Source organism: Petaurus breviceps, unplaced genomic scaffold, assembly GCF_028583685.1.
Source record: "Petaurus breviceps papuanus isolate PSGF00001 unplaced genomic scaffold, PetGlider_PUasm1.0 90734, whole genome shotgun sequence".
NCBI classification, from domain to species: domain Eukaryota; kingdom Metazoa; phylum Chordata; class Mammalia; order Diprotodontia; family Petauridae; genus Petaurus; species Petaurus breviceps.
The window spans coordinates 606,439-624,888 of record NW_027187327.1 but is presented as its reverse complement, the minus strand read 5'-3'; positions in this window follow the sequence as shown (position 1 = coordinate 624,888).

Sequence of the window (18,450 nt, the reverse complement as noted above, 5' to 3'; positions counted from 1 at the left end):
CCATGTATTTATGCTTCAGTGTTTTGGTTTATAATCTTTCTTTTCCTTTTCTTATTGTATATTTAAGTTTTAGTATTTAAGTCTAAAGCAAATGATAAAGAGAAATCGTCTAACCCAGCAGTTCTTCATTCTTTGGAGGTGCCATTGACCCCTTTGGCATTCTGGTGAAACTTCAGAATAATTCTTTTCAATGCAAAAAAAAATACATAGGATTGCAAAAGTCTGATTACAATGAATACAGTTATAATCTTTTTTTAATTCCCAGGTTAGGAATCCTCATCTAGCTTAACACCCTCATTTGAAAGATAAGGAAACTGAGGCACATATAGGTGAAGTGACTTACCTAGAGCAACACAGATAGTAAGAAACAGCTCCAGGATTCAAACCCAGGGATTTTTTAAAGACAGGACTCTTCCATTCCAACATGTTTTCTCTCTGTACCTTACTTTCATCATCTATAAAATGAAGGGGCCTGGACAACAAAGTTCCTTCCTCTTGTTTGACTTATGGATATCAGGCCTCTCATGCGAAAATGTCTGTACTTCAATGATTCCAGAAGTACTAGCGAGGCTAATGTGATGTAGGAACAGAATAAATTCACATGCTGACTTTCAACATATATACCCTAGGTCTGAAGAAGCTAGGTGGGGCAGCAGATGGAGTCAGTAACTGAAATCAGTAACACCTGAGTTCAAATACAGCCCCAGACATTTACTAGTTGGTTGACTCTGGGCAAATCACTTAGCCCTGTTTACCTCAGTTCCTCATCTGTAAGATGAGCTGGAGGAGACAGGAAATGGCAAACCACTTAAATATCTTTGCCAAGAAAACCCCACATGGGGTCCTGGAGAGTCAGACACAATGGTAATGACTAAACAACAGCAACAAAATCAAGGAAGCAATTGGAATGAAGACAACAGAAGAACTAGGTCTGTGTCAACTTCCATTTGTTATCTCCCCTTGACCTTTGATCCCTGAAATCAAAGATGTTGGGGGGTGGGGAGTTAAAGAAGAAAAAAAAATATATCTACAAGGGCCTTGTAAAGGAAAGAAAGAACCTTCAGGAGGGGTTATGGATTTAATTCTCTCTAGGATTGTTTTTCTTTCAAATAAAGCAATTGTAATTCATGAATTCAGAAATACAGTCCAAATGCAGATGAAGATAAATAGCACATGAACCATCTGAAGCAGCCAGATTCATTGGGGACATTAGAAAGTGTCATCAGGAGAGTTAATGGAAAGTCCATTCATCCTCATTTTCAGGCACAATGAATGGGATCCCCACCTTGGCCTATCAGATTCATTTTCAGATCAGCTCTTCTCCGTAGGCAGAGAAAACTGGCCTTACTTGTCATCCACATAAATGAAGCTGCAACCACATCACTTTCAAAGTCCCCAAATAATGGCTTTGGAATTTTTTCCCCTTTTCTCAATAAAGGAAATGTTAAAGGATCTTTCCTACTGCTTAGAGATATTTATCTTTTGTAAATGCAAATAATCAAGATTTGACATCAGGCTGTTCTGCAGGTAATTGCTAGAGACATTTTGCTGGACGGCATATGGCCCCAGGAGTGCTGGACTCGTTGTCTCAGGAACTGAGATAATGGCATAAATTATGCATTTCTGTGAAGCTTTCCGCTATGGTCAGTGGGTGGTCAGAGCTTCAACCTAATTATACCTGTTTGCAATACTTAAAAGAGCTTTCAGTTTTTAGTACGAGATTCATTGAATCATAGGCAGAGTAGGAAGGGACCTCAGAGGTCATTTAGTCCAACCCTTATCCAAAGCATGAATCGTACATACAACAGCCATGAAAAAAAGAAAAAAGATCATCTCTCTCTGCTTGATGACATCCAGAGATAGTCTATATATCTCAGTGGTAGAAAGTTTTCCCCTCCTTAAGCTGAATTGAAATCTATTTCCTTATACCTTCCTTGTTTTGTCATCTGCAACCAAACAGAAAAAGTCACATCATTCTTGCACATAGGATTATAGAGCTAGAGATGGAAGGGTCTTTAGAAGCCATGGAGCTCATTTTATGGAGGAAGAAACAGGTCTAAGGAAGTTAAGGGACTCACCCAAGGTAAGATTAGAAAAGAGGATTTGAGCAAAAGATTTCTGCCTCCAGGCACAATGCTCTTTCTCTATACCATGCATGATAACCCTTCATATATTTGAAGATTGAGTTCATGTATTATCTAATTTTTCTCTTCTCCAGGTTAAACATTCCCATTCTTTTAACCAGTCTTATAAAGTATGGTTTCTAACCTCTTCATTGTTCTGATGAATTTCCTCCAGATGTGTTCTTGCTTGCAGATTTCCCTTTTGAAATGTGGCACCCAGAACTGGACATAACCCTCCAGTATTATTTGTCTTTCTTTGGATGCACTGGGCCTGGCACATAGTAAGCACTTAATAAATGTTCAGTGACTGACCAGTTAAGAGTTCATGGGAATATAAATTTGCTTGCTCTAAATACTTCTATTAATGAAGCCCAGGGTCATATAGTAACTTGAACTATGTAAATAACAGGTGTTGTCTCCCCAAGATAACATTAGCTTTTCAGCTGCTGTATCTTATGACGCCAATATATGACATTTTAAAAGTTCAAGAGATATAATTTCTGGGTAATTGATCATTTTATCAATAAAAGGAATGGTCGTTTGGCCATCTCTCTAGGACCAAAGACATCTATCTCATGGCTGTGGGCTCACAGTTTATATGACTTTGGAAAAGGGGATGGATCTGAGGATGGAAGTCAACTCTCATTTGTTAACAGGTAATGAGAGAATGAATATTATAGTGAGAGGTGGGCTTATTCCAATGAGAGTCTTGAGGTATGTGACACTGAGCACTCAAACCTTAGTCAGAAAAACTTATCAATTCCATATCACCCATAGACAAAAGGGAGAATTCACATTTTCCCAGGTCTGTCTGAGTAAACACAATGAGCAGGAATCTACCCATTCACCTAAACTTAGAATTTCTTTACTGTCTTTGATTAGATCATAGCTTTCCTGGCTGGGTTAAGTCTTAGCCCAAGATTTTCCACACTGGTTGATTTCTGGATGAGGAAGTAGAAAAGGGGAAAAGCCTTGGTTCTAATTCAATGATGTTATTAAATACAAGAGAAAAATAATCATTTCTCCCAAATAGAATCTCAAGGCCTTTTTTTTTTTTACACGAAATGCTTTTTATAAACATGTTTACCCTATACCTCACTTAAGCAGTAAGTTGTTTGAAACTGAGTTATGGACTTTATACATTTATTCCAATTAAATAATATCTTATTAGTTTTGACCCATGGTTCTACTTTGTCAAGGTATTTTGGATTTGAGTTCTATCATACAATATATTAGCTCCTTCCTATATCATAACAAATTTGATGAGCACATATTTATTTAAGCAATTGATAATATCATTGAGCATAATAACGCTAAGGACAGGATCTTCACTAGAGGTTCTCCCCAAAGTTGATATCAGTCTGTTGCAACCTAAGGGTCTTTGGAACCTCAAAATGCAAGGGAAAAGGGCACAGGTCTGCCTAGAAAGCCTTCTTTCAGTCCAAGTAATGTATTAAAACACTCATTGGGGTGGGCAAGACTCCTAATGAATCTGTGCTGTTTGTGATGCCAATACAAGTGGGTCATATTTAAAGAATCTCAGCATTCGATGAGGATAAAACTGGTACTTTTATACAGAAAAACTGTGAAGATCTGGATGTGATCTAGGAGGGGCGAGTAGCCTGGGGGTGGGGTCTGGTGAAGACAATGGAAGGAGTTAAGTGGCAGGAAAACCCAAATGAAAGGACAGTTAAAAGAATTATCCAATGGGATGGGATGGGTGCCTCAAGCACATGCAAGAGATCTGGGTTCAGGGACTTTAGGGTCCAAGTCCCAAAGATATGGTCTTTTCCTTTTTGGGGTCCAGATCCTATCCCCATCAAATCCTTTAATAGTCTGGGTAGTGACCTTACCATTGACCTATACTCTAGGATACAATCAATCAACCAGTTCTAATTCTACCTGGTTGTACTATCATCTAACCCACAATTCTATTTTGAAAGAGTTTTGATAAATGCCAAGTATATTATACCTATGACATAATGTGACCTACTACTGGCCTAATAAGCTTGTCAAAAAAATAGCTAGCACTTATGTAGGCTTTAAGGTTTGCAAAGCACTTTAAACATATCTCATTTTACCCTCACAGTTACCCTAGGAAGTAGATGTCATCATTATCATTTTAACAAAAGAGGAAACTGAGTTAGACAGTTTAAATGACTACCCTAAGTGGCTGAGGACACATTTGAACTCAGGTTAAATTATTTGCTCAAGGTCACGCAGCTAATAAGTATATGAACTCAGGTCTTTCTGGCTCCAGGTTTAGTATGTTTTTCACTTTGCCACCTTTTTGCCAGATTGATGAATGAGATTAATGAATTCTTTGTAAACACATACTGATTTTTGCTGATCACAGCTTCATTTTATGCAATATCATAACAAAATATCTTTCAAAAAATTTCTTCCAAGAAAATCACCAGAAATCAACCTAAATCTATTGCCCTGCTATTTTAAATATTCACTTTACTCTTTTTAAAATTTGGGATAATATTGACTATCACTAGTCCTGGAACATCTCCCCCATTCACCATGATTCTTCAAAGATCACTGAGAACAATTCTCCATTTACATTTTGCCCATTCTTTTAGTATAAAGTCAAAGTGCCAAGCCAGGGTATTTGAACGCACTAAGAATAGCTTGGCATGCTCTTACCACTTTCTCACTTATTTAGGGCTCCAATTGATTAGTAAATAATTAGTTCTGTTTCTTCATATGAAAATAATTCATAGAGAAAACAAAAGTAATATAGCTTTCATTCTCTTACTCATTTTCTTCTTTTCTTCCTCAAGGATGGTCTCTTACCCATCAGGAGAAGATCTAATGGTAATGCTTGCCCAAGGGTGTACCATCACACCTGACACATGCTCTATGTTTATCTGTGCTTTCTGTCTATACCTAACAGGAGACCTTGGTTTTTCTTTTATCTTCAACATAGCTTTAAAAGATTAAAAAAAATTATTTTTAGTGTTTGTCAAAAGTTCTAGTTTATATTGGGCTTTGAAATCCCTGGCACTATTTACAGAAAATATATGCAATATTTTGGTCTTCATCCTTAGTTCCTGATCTTTGCCTCCATTTCTTTTTTAAAAATTTATTTATTTACTTTTAGTTTGCAATATTCAGTTCCACAATCCCTTGAGTTTCAAATTTTCTCTTCCTCTTTTCCTCCCCTCCCCCCTCCCCCCCCATCCCCTCCTTGGTAGCATGCAATCAAATATAGGATCTACAAATACCTTCACATTAAACATTAGTCAAGTTGTAAAGAAGGATTATAACCAAATGGAGTGAACAATGAGAAAGAAAGAACAAAACAAAAAAGAGAGAGAGCAAGTAGTTTGCTTCAATCTGCATTCAGACTCTGAAGTTCTTTTTCTGTATGTAGATATCCCTTTCCATCATGAGTCTTTTCTAGTTGTCTTCTAACCTTGTCTTACTGAGAGGAACCCAGTCTATCAAAATTAATTGTCACACATACGATGTGTCTGTAACTGTGTACAAAGTTCTCCTGGTTCTGCTCTCCTCACTCAGCATCAGTTTATATAAGTTTCTCCAGGTTATTATGAAGTCCATCTGCTCCTCATTTCTTATAGCACAATAGTATTCCATTACATTAATATACCACAACTTGTTTAGCCATTCCCCAATTGATGGGCATCCCCTTGATTTCTGATTCTTTGCTACCACACAAAGGGCTGCTATAAATATTTTTGTACATATGGGTCCTTTTCCCACTTCTATGATCTCTTTGGGATACAGCCCTAGAAGTAGTATTGCTGGGTCAAAGGGTATGCACTTTTTTATAACCCTTTGGTCATAGTTCCAGATTGCTCTCCAGAATGGTTGGATCAGTTCACAACTCCACCAACAATGCATTAGTGTTCTAATTTTTCCACATCCTCACCAGCATTTATTATTTTCCTCTTTTAGTTATCTTAGCCAATCTGACTGGTGAGATGTGGTACCTCAGAGTTGTTTTGATTTGCATATCTCTAATAAATAGTTATTTAGAGCATTTTTTCATATGCTTAGAGATATCTTTAAACTGCCCATTCATATCTTTTGACCATTTATCAATTAAGGAATGACTTGAAAATTTTCAAAATGAGCCTTTTATCAGAGACATTAGTTATAAAAAATTCTTTCCCAATTTTCCACTTCCCTCCTAATCTTGGTTACCTTGACTTTATTTGTACAAAACCTTTCAATTTAATGTAATCAATATTATCCATTTTGCATTTCATAATACTCTCTAACTGTTGTTTGGTCATAAAATCTTCCCTTCTCCATCAATCTGACATGTAAACTATTCCTTACTCTCCCAGATTTTACCCCCATTTCTTATCCATACTCAAATTGATTCTTGATCTCAGAGATTTGACTTCCCTTGAATCATATAGATTGCAATTCATCTACATCTACCCATCCCATGTGACTCTTATACCATCACCCATAAACTTATCATAAGGTCCACTTAATATTTCCTTGCTTTCTCTTGACTGAGTGGAACCATGGAGCACTCTGGCAACCCATCTGCCATCCCTCATTTTTCCCACATGACTAGCCCAGCTTCTCTTCCTATCACTGAATTCCTTGATGATATCTTTTACTACTGCTCCCTTTTGGAGTTCCTTATTGACTAAATGATGCAGCCTGCTCACAACTGCTATGTACCTCTCCACACGATATTAATACTTTGAGGCAATTATATTTAATTTTTCATGATCTTTAAATATATCTTGCTCAGAATCAGACCTCTACATCACTTCCCAGTAATTTTGAAACCAGGACATCTATACTCTAGACAATCTTTTCATCCCTTTCTTATTCTATAACCTTAGCCTCTGACCCTGGGCTCTGATAGATGGATCTTCACCTTATCTTGCCCAGAACCAGGTCTCCACATTAGTTCCTGGCTATTTCTAAATGTTCACATACTCTATCTCACTGGTTCTCCTTAAAGTATTCTTTCTCCCATTTGAATGTAAGCTTCTAGACAGTAGGGACTATTTTGATTGCTTGTATTTCTATCTCCAGTGCTTAGCACAATTCCTAGCAAATAAGAAATTGTCATCATCATCATCTTCTACAGGGCAATGCTGCTAGAATGTAAAAATTAAAAAGATGAGTGGTCTCTTTTAAAAAATGAGAGACTTTTAAGACCTAAGTTAGTTGATGACTTACTCTTTGGTTTCATGGGAAACTTAAACCTTTTTCTTTTCAGAATCAACAGTGACTACCTCACAAGTATTTTTCTCTGAAGAACCTCCTGTCTCACAAAAAGCCTCTGGGAATAAGGGCAAGATTTCGCTGAAACTTCCCATTCCCACGCCCAATGCCCAGCTTTCATATCACTGAAGCAAAGGCAGGCCTAGCACAAGATTAAACATCTTAGAAAACAGTAACAGAGAGTAGGCACCAGAAACATAAACAATAGCTAAACAGCCTCAGGGTAGCAGAAGAGAATAGAAAGGAATGAATCCTTTCTCTAATAGAGACCTGCTTGTTTTGCAAATAGCTGACATTTCTGCAGCAGATAGAGGCAGCTTTAAACTTAGGCCACTGGAAGACATTACATTACTATTGTGTAGTGTTTCCCAAGTTTATTTTTGTCTCAAGACCCCTTTGTACTCTTAAAAATTATTGAGGCTCCTCAAAGAACTTTTGTTTATGAGAGTTATATATAGTTTTGACCTCCTGGATCTCCTGAAAAAGTCTTGGGAAATCTGGATCACACTTTGAGAAAGAGTTAACGGCTATAGTAAGAATATTTATTTGCTCATCCTCAAGAAAACTGGTCACTATTTCCAAATGCAGATAACTTGACATCCCTACTCTCATTTCATCATCTGTAAGTGAGGAGCATGGTACTTGGATTATTGTAGAGATAGTACCTTATGAGTTGTAAAATAAAAATTTGTAAAAAAAAAAATTGTGGGGGGCGGAGTCAAGATGGCAGAGTAGAAACAGGACTTCCATGGGGCTCCGGCTTCCATTTCCTCCAATTCATGTAAAATGTGACTGAAAAAACTTTGGAGCTACAGAACCCACAAAATGATGCAGAGAAGCTAACTTCCTACTGCAGACAGCCCTGCACGCTGTCAGTAAGGGGACAGCTTGGGAGCCAAGCCCAGCCCCACCCAATCCTGAAGTTTTAGCCTCAGGGAGGGCCTGACCAGCTGCCAGCTGGAGGGACTTCAGATCACTAGCAGCTGAGGCAGTTTCCAGAATTATCAACACATAGATGCTAAAGACAAAGTGAGAGGTCAGTGCAGTATGGACTTTGGGATCCAGTAGTTCGGGAGTACAGTTGGCCTTTGCCCCTGTGGCAAGAAGCAGCTGAGGTCAGGAGGCCGGGCAGCTGCAGCCACGTAGCAGCTTCATCTCCTGGCCTGCAGATTGTAGGGGGACCAAGCAACCAGTCTTAGGGGTAATCACTCTTGCTTTAACCTGCTTGGATCTGGATTGTGGTCCAGGGTGGAGGTCCTGGGGTATGCGACCAGCTTGCCAGAGCATGTGGAGGCTTCAGAGAGGGTACCCAACTAATACCTTTGGAAGCTGAGAAAACTCCAGCTATTGGGACAAAGCTCCTCTGTCTGGTAACAGAGTCCTACTGTGGCAAAAAGCCCAAAAGTCAAGTAATTGAGTGGCAACATGAGCAAACTAGGGAAGCAAAGCAAGCAGAGCAACCCAACTTTACACTCCTATTTTGGGGACAAAAAGGATCAAAGCATAGAACAAGAGGAAGACAGCAAAGTCAGAATTCCTGCACCAAAGGTTTCCAAGAAAAATACAAGCTGGTTATAGGCCATAGAGGAGCTTAAAAAGGATTTTGAAAACCAAATAAGAGAAGTGGAGTAAAAATTGAGAAAAGAAATGAGATCCATGCAAGAAAATTATGAAATGACAATCAACAACCTAACTGAAGAAAATGACACCTTAGAAAATAGACTAACTCAGATGGCAAAAGAGGCTCAAAAAGGCAATGAGGAGAAGAATGTCTCAAAAAGACGAATTTGCCAGATGGAAAAAGACTCTCAAAAGCTCACTGGAGAGAATCATTCCTTCAGAATTAGAGTGGAGCAAATGGAAGCTAGTGACTTTATGAGAAATCAAGATACTATTAAACAGATCCAAACAAATGAAAAAATAGAAGGTAATATGAAATATCTCATTGGGAAAACCACTGACTAAGAAAATAGATTCAGGAGATATAATTTTAAAATTATTGGACTACCTGAAAGCCATGATCAAAAAAGAACCTAGAAATCATCCTCCAAGAAATTCTCAAGGAAAATTGTCCTGATGTTTTAGAACCAGAGGACAAAATAGAGGTTGAAAGAATCCACCAATCACCTCCTGAAAAAGATCCCAAAAAGAAAACTCCTAGGAATATTATAACCAGGTTCCAGAACTCCCAGATCAAGGAGAAAATATTATAAGCAATCAGGAAGAAGCAATTTGAATACTGCGGAAACACAATCAGGATAACATAGGATCTGGCAGCTTCCACACTGAGGGATTGAAGGGCTTGGAATATTATATTCTGGAAGTCAAAGGGGCTGGGATTAAAACCAAGAATCACTTTCCCAGCAAAACTGAGTATCATGTTTCAGGGGAAAATATGGTCATTCAGTGGAATAGAGAACTTTCAAGCATTTTTTATGAAAAAACCAGAGTTGAATAGAAAATTTGACATTCAGATATAAGAAGCAAGAGAAGCATGAGAAGGTAAACAGGGAAAAGAAATCATAAGGAACTTATCAAAGTTAAACTATTTACATCCCTACAAGGAAAAACAATAATTGTAACTGATGAAACTTTTCTCAGTATGAGAACAGCTGAAGGGAATAGAAATGTGTATGTATATATATATATATATATATACATACACATACATACATACATATATGTCTATATAGGAGGGTATATGGGTATGTGAATACATACATGAATGTGTGTATACGTGTGTACAGGTATACATAGATAGAGGGCACAGGACCAATTTAATAGGAACAAATGATACTTAAAAGGTGATATTAAGAGGTGAGAGAGTAATATAATGAGAGGAAATGGGGAGAGACAGAATGGGGTAAACTATCTCATATAGAAGAGGCAAGGGAAAATGGTTACAATGGAGGGGAAGAACAGGAAGGCAAAAGGGAATGGGTCAACCTTATTCTCATTGAATTTGGCTTAGGGAGGGAATGACATACACACTAAATAGGGTATCTCACCCTACAGAAGAGTAGGGGGAAGGGGATGAGAGGGGGGAATGATGGAAGGGAGGGTAGGCTGAGGGGGAAAGAATTTGGAAGCACCCACTTTTGAAAAGGGACAGGATCAAAGTAGAGAATAGTACACGTGGGAGGTGGGATAGGAGGGAGGGAAATATAGTCAGTCTTTTACAATATATCCACTATGGAAATGTTTTGCATAGCTACACATGTACAACCTATACTGAATTGCTTATCTTTCTAGTAAGGGTGGGTGACAAGGGAAGAAAGGAATGAATCTGGAATTCAAAGTTTTAGAATCAAATGTTTATATATATATACACACACATATATGTGTATATATATATATGCTGTTATTAATATTATTTTACATGTAACTGGGAAATAAGACATAAAGGAACTGGGGCATAGAGATCCTCTGTGCCCTACTGGAAAGTTGGAGTGGGTATGGGAGAAGATATAGGACAGAGCAGATTGGAGGAGGGGATATCCAAATGGGACTGCTATTTTGGGGTGGAGGGTAGGGGAAAAAGGGGAGAAAAGTTGTAACTCAAAATCTTCTGGAAATGAATAATATGAACTAGAGGTTAATAAAGCACTTGATTTTTTAAAAATTGTAAAAAAAAATTTTTAATAAAAAGAATTTAAAAAGCAAAATAAATGTTGTTCAGTCATTTTGATGGGGTACAGGTTCTGGGAAACCCCTTGAACTTTGATTGAATCTTCCCATTTGATGAGGCATTTGCCTGAAGCCATAAGCCTTTCATTATAGCTTGTCCCAAATTTTTGTTACTCTTATCCTAGCCTAACTGTCCATTGTCCAACTACTTCCCACTCTTGACCCTATCAAAATATCTATACCCAAATATGTTACCCTTAAACTTTGATAGCCCTCCATTGTCTGTCATCTCCAGGCAGTCTTCAACTATTTCCCACCCTTAATCTTATTACTGGAGTCTGACCTCATTTGACTCTTACTCAGGACCCTCCCCTAATTCCTCCTCTAGACTACACCTAGAACCCTCCCATAATCTTTCTGTATATAAGCTCTATCTTGCCTCCATGAGGTTGTTCACAATTAGCTAGCACAGACTCATTATGTCAGATCATTCTGGCTTGTTGTCAATACAAGCTTCACGTATAGTTAGCCTCCTCAAGAGTCTACCCATTAAGGTGAATCTCTAATAAACTTTTTGCTGAGAGAAGACTTGAGTTGAATTCATTTGGCAGGACTCAGCTTTTTTGATATTTTGGGGTCTTGAGCACCCGTACTGTAAACCTTAAACCTCAACATTTTCATTTGTGTCTGATTTTTTTGTGATCACATTTAGAATTCCCTTGGTAGAGATACTGGAATGGTTTGCCATTTCCTTCTCCAGTTCATTTTATGGATGAGAAAACTGAGGAAAACAGAGTTAAGTGATTTGCTTAGGATCATACAGACAGCATCTGAGACAAGATTTTAATTCAAGCTGATGAGTCTTCTTGACTTCAGGCCCATCATTCTATCCACTGGGCCACCTAGCTACCACAGGATACAAATGTAAGTTACTGTTATTTTTATCTAATTAAATTCAATCCAATCTAATAAACACTTATTGAAATGACTACTATGTATGGGAAACTATGCTAGATATTGAGAAGAAAAAGAAAAAAGTTCTTTCTCTCAATAAGCTTACATTCTACTGGATGAGAAGCCCCAAGAACAATGAAGAGATTGTAAGAGTTACCCAGTTGCTCTTAGTAAGTTCAAGTTAAATACCATGCATTATTATGCCATAATATACTATACTGTACTATTCTATTCTGTTCTGTTATGTTACTTTGCTGTTGTTGTTCAGTCATTCAGTCATGTCCAACTCTTCACAACCCTGTGGATTGTACTGTCTGTGGCGTTTTCTTGACAAAGATACTAGAGTGGTTTGCCATTTCCTTCTCTAGTGGATTAAGGCAAACAGAGGTTAAGTGACTTGCCCAGGGTCACACAGCTAGTAAGTATCTGCAGCTGGATTTGAACTCAGGTCTTCCAGACTCTAGGTCCACTGAGCCATCTAGCTGTCCCTACATTATATTAAGCTATAAAATGTTTTATCATATTATGTCATATATTATACTGTACTATATTGTATTATGCCACATTATATTATATTTCATGCTATATTGCATTATAGTATGCTGTATTATATTTTTATACTGTATTGTACCATGCTGTATAATAGTATACTATATTGTATCATATACATTTTACTATGCTATATAATACTATATCATATTGTATTGTATCATGATACTAAACTATATTGTATTATCCTATGCTATATTATATAAACTATATTATAAGATATTTATACTGCATTATACTATACTGTATCATATATACTAAACTACTATTATATTATGATATGCAATATTGTTTTATGCTATAATATAACATAATATTTTTATTTATATTTTATATTTTACCATACTATATATTATATTTTCTATATCATATCACATCACATTGCATTCTTTTTTTTTTATTCAGGGTGTCAAACTTTTCAGTAGGAATAATGCTGGAACCAGAATAAGATATAATTGGGAAATGTTTAAGAAAATAAAACAAATATAATAAAATATAGATTCTGTAATTTGTAGTTTTCAAACGTATTTTATTGCATTGCATTGTTAGGTCATGTTAGGTCTGTCATATGTCACATTATATTACTGTATTCTTATAGTATGATTTGCATAGCATAACACAGTATAGTATAGTATAATATTGTCTTATATTATTACTATAATCATCAAAAACTTTTCATTTCTTCCACATATTTGTACTGAGGAACTTTTTCTACCAGTATAGATTTATACATCCTCTGAAATTTAGAGTGGTGGGATAAGGGGAGAGGGAAAGAGAGCTGAGAAGTTAAGGGATTGGACCTGGATTCACACCTGGCAGAGCTGCAGCCTAAATCGGGTTTACCTGATTCCAAGACCAATTCTCTAACCACTATACCATGCTGCCTCTCAGGAAGCATAATATTTTGAGGAGGAGGATAGAGCTAGCACCTAGAGGGATCAGAAAAGGCTCTCTGGAGGAAGTGGTACGTGAGCTGAGCCTTGAAGGAAGCCAGAGATTCTAAATGGAAGATGTGAAAGAGTATATCCCAGGAATGGGGACAGCGTGCAAAGGGACAGCAGAGGCAGGAGGTGGAAAGTTCAGTTTAGGGCACAAGTAAGGGCAGTTTGACTAGAAGATAATGTGAGAAGGAAATAAAATGAAATAAACCTGGAAAGGTAGGCTACAGGGTGTAGTAAAGAGCTTTCAATGCCAGAGTGAGGAGTCTATATTCTTATCTTAATGCAACTGAGAGCCAATGAAAGTCTTTGAGCAAGGAAGCAGCATGGTCAGATGAGTTCTAGCAAGATTATTTTGGCAGTTTTGTGAAGTATAGAATAGAGAGGGGAGAGACTTGAAAAAAGAGATATTCTTTGTGGTTATCACTGGTCAAATTGTCTTTGAATCTAAGTTTGCACGGTGCTTTAGGTTCTAATTGATCAATTGATTGATTGATTCATTAGAGTAACAGCACAGTAAGCTATATTCAGCATCTTGTTTGCCAGCTGTGTCTTAGCTGAATGGTGATGTAAACTCATTAGCCATCTCTTAGTTATTTCTCACTTGCACTCCTGAGTGGTTTCTTCATGTTTTTAATAAATAAAGACCATGGTGATCATCGTTGCTGTTTTCGTACAGTTGTTTCATTCATGTCCAACTCTTTGTGACCCCATTTGGAATTTTCTTGGCAGAGATACTAGAGTGCTTTGCCATTTCCTTCTCTAGCTCATTTTAGAGATGAGGAAACTGAAGCAAATAGTGTTGTGACTTGCCCAGGATTGCTCAGCTACTAAGTGTCTGAGACCAGATTTGAACTCAGGAAGACAAGTCTTTCTGACTTCAGGCCCAGCATTCTATCCTGTCATATTTCATGCCCCCTCATAGGAACCAGAGGTTTTGTTACTTGGGGTACCCTTCTTAAAAATGTAATATTCTAAATATAAGTCAATACTTAATGTTTAACTGGTCACTTGAAAAATCCTTTACTCTAAAAATCTTTTACTTATATTGCTACCTTAAAATCTGCTCCTCTCTGATAGCATTCTCTAATATAGCTTCCCTTTTCTAATTGACCCTTATTCACTAATTAATTTCCAGTTCTAAGATACCTTTCCATGTCTGAGTAACTAAATGCTCCGGAAGGATACTTTCCCACCAAAGACAAATTGCCTCATTTTGTCTAGATGTAGTCTCTGAATTACAGCTTTCCCAGGTATTAGATAATTTAATTACAGAGGGTTAGTGTGGCATAGAGAAGAAGTCAAACTCAAAGAGAAATGAGACCACTAAATCATACATAAGGATCCCTGTAGTCCCATACTGACTTGGAAAACCACACATTAACATTTGATATGTTCTGTTTTATAACTAGAGAGATGAACTTAGAGCTAGGAAGATGGGTTCAAGTCTCACCTTGAACATCTATTTGCTACATGAGCCTATGAAGATCTAGGTTTATATCCTGTCTCTGTCACATTCTGCTTATGTGACCATGGTCAAATCATTTAATCTCAGTGACTTGGTAACTCTCTGAAACTGTAAGCTACACATGAGATGATGATTTCCACAGAGATAAAATTTTTCATTCTATGAGTTCTTTATCCTTATGAAATCATATGAAATCATGAAATCAGAACATATAAATACTATGTCATACTTTAATAACTCACAGATCTGTAATTTCACCACTATGACTATTCCTTAAAGCTCATGACTCCTCCCTAATTTAATAAACATCCTTGAGAGTTGTTAGAGCTGAACAATTTATCCTGGCATTGTAAAACAGAAGCCAAGCTCTGTGAATTTGATTAGACAGGCCTTAGGACAAGTCTTCAAAGTGTTTGTGGCCAGCTACGTGGCTCAGAGGAGAGAGTGCCTGGCCTGGGGTCAGGAAGACCTGAGTTAAAAATCCTTCCTCAGACTAGTAGCTGTGTGACCCTAGGCAAGTTTGTAACCTCTGTTTGCCTCAGTTTCCTCATCTGTAAAATGTTCTGTAGAAGGAAATAGCAAACCACTCCAGTATCTTTGCCAACAAAACCCCAAATGGGGTCATGAAGAGCTGGACATGACTGAAACAACTGAACATCATCATCATCATCATCTTCATTACCAACAGACAGCATAAACATGGCCCCAGTACTCAATTTCTTACTAACTTGGTCAAATATGCCAGAGCTTGGAACTATTGCACAGCCTTTTAGAACCTGGGGTTACCATGATAAAGAAACAGAGGACTTAGAACAACATGTCATCATCTTAATGAATGTGTTGTATTTTAATTTTCTTCTTATAATGGAACCACTTTATTATCCTACTATGGGGTATGGGACCTAACTCTGACTCAGAGGCAAACCATATTTCATCAGGTTCTTACTGTTATAGTTCAGGGACATGATTTGATCCACCATATAGTTGTTCAATAGATCAATTTCAATCAACAAGCATTTATCAAGCCTTTACTTCATGCTAAACACTGTGCTAATCTAGGGAATACAAAAACATCGGGTCTCTTGAGTTCACATTTTAATGGAATTCAAAGTCCTTACAATTATGAGTTTAGTGATGAGTTTTTTATTGTCTTATTTCACTCGAGAAAGTTTTGCAAAGTTGGTAAGAATAATTGACATAGAAAGATACATCGATACAATTTTCCAAGAATGCCTGAGGACAAAAAATCTAAACCATAGCTAGAAGTGGTTATATATAGACTGTGGGTACACATTGGTATAGATTTTCCCTTGACACATGGAAAGATATAAGAAATGACACAGGATCTCAGAGATGCCACCGTCATCATCCTCATAAGAGAAGGTAAGAAAGTAAACTGTGACAATTACCAGGTAACAGCTAAGTCCAGGACAAGTAACTTTGCTTGTAGACTTTTTATGCCTTTTCTAGATGGCACATTGAAGATTTCTTAAACTTGGTTTTGATTCTCAAATTCTTCTTGCTTCTTAAAAGTTGCTTTCTGACCTCTTCCCTCAAGTCTGGTTTTTTGATAAAATCTATCTTTCTATGATTTCTCCTGAAACTACCTGGTTATTGAAATGGAAATTTCAGATACATTTTCAAATTACATTTCATTTATTTTAGATAGCAGTTTCCCTTGTGAAGTTAGCAAGACTAGGAAATTTTCAACTCCTTACATCTTTGCTTTTCTTCCCTTGCTTTCTATACTCTCCCAAACCTCAAACCCTACTACCTCAGAGATTATTCATAGTATTCCAGTGCCTATCATGGTATTAAGTAAATTTTTGCTAACGATTGATGGATTGACAGTTCTTTATAGTTCACATGTCTGGGCATCTGGCACCAATGGGGATATAAAGCTAAGGGAAATATAAACAAGAAGGTCTGAAGCATTTTCAAGAAAATTTCCACAAATGGGGTAGCTAGCCTGAAAGATTCTTTTAAGTCATCCTTTTCAAGCATTAGCACCTCTGCTTAAAATGCCTCCTTACATCCAAAAGCAGCTTATAGGTACATGTACTGTCTCAGACTGTTGGCTGACTTCTCTATGTAGATCAAACCCTGATGTTAATCTTTTGGGGAAAAAGAAACTCTAGGAGTTGGAAGGAAAAATAGTCTTTTAACTTCATTCTACTAGGAATCAAGAAACCCAGGGTTCTAGTTTCCTCTCCACCATTCATTAGCTGTGTGAGCTTGAGAAAAATCATTTACTCTTTCCAGTCTTCATTTGCCTCAACCTTAAATTTTGTTACATTGGTAGATTTATTATTTCATGGGTGTGAGAATTCTCACAGTTAATCCAAGTTCTAATCCCTCCATGTTTTTCCATCCTATGTGATTTACTAAAAGCAATTACAAATAAAAAAATGGTCTAGTATGTTTTCCCATAAGTCCTTCATAGAGTATATACCTAAGGAACTGGAAATCTTTCTCTGGTTCTTTCATATTTTATCTCTCCATCACTCTGAAGCTTTTTCTCAGAAAGATCCATTTTCTGGCTGCCTGGCACAATACATGCAGAAATATGTAAGATATACAAATACATATACATATATATCTAATTCTATTTAACAAATGTACTAAGTGAATGAATGGAACATTTTAATATTATTTAATGTTAAACCCTTACTATGTGCTAGGTGCTGGGAATAAAAAGATAAAACCAGAACAGATCCTTATGGCAAAAGACATACCACCAAATGGACACAGTCTGATTTTAAACGTTGGAGATGAATTACATGTTGACAGTTTTTTTGCTTTGCTACTGACATGGGACACAATAGAAATTATACTGATTTGCATGTCAGGAAACAGACTAACAATATAGCCTGGAATATAAGATAGTAATACCTGAAAATACTTGAAATTTGGCTCAAAGACAAAATATTTCTGCTTTCTCATGAGTTATAGAGAATACATACACAAGGACAGGAAACTTTTATTTAACTTTTTTTTTTTTTTGCTTTTTGGAGGGCAATTGGGGTGGACTTGCCCAAAGTCACATGGCTAGTAAGTGTGTCAAGTGTCTGAGGCTGGATTTGAACTCAGGTCCTCCTGACTCCAGGACCCATGCTCTGTTCTCTGTGCCACCAAGCCGCCCCAAGGACAGGAAATTTTGATAAAATATCTCACTGTGAAACAACATGTTCTTCAAAGGCTGCCTAGTCCTTAAATTTTTATTTTTGGAATCAATTGAGGTTAAGTGCTCTACCCAGGGTCACAGTTAGTAAGTGTCTGAAGCCAGATTTGTACTCAGGTCCTCCTGATTCCAGGACTATACACTGTACCACCTAGCTGCCCCAGTCCTCAAATTTTTAAATACATTTTTCTTTTCTTACAAAATACCCCCTCATTTTTCTGGTGACTTTAATATGATTGTGATTATTTGAGTTCTTTAGTCCTTCAAATATGGAAATACAACTAGCATGATATAATTAATGATTAAGAGAAATTATTACTAAATCCAGGGTTTTTTCTCTTCCTATTTCCTCATTCTCTACTGATTCAAGTCAACACTTGAAGG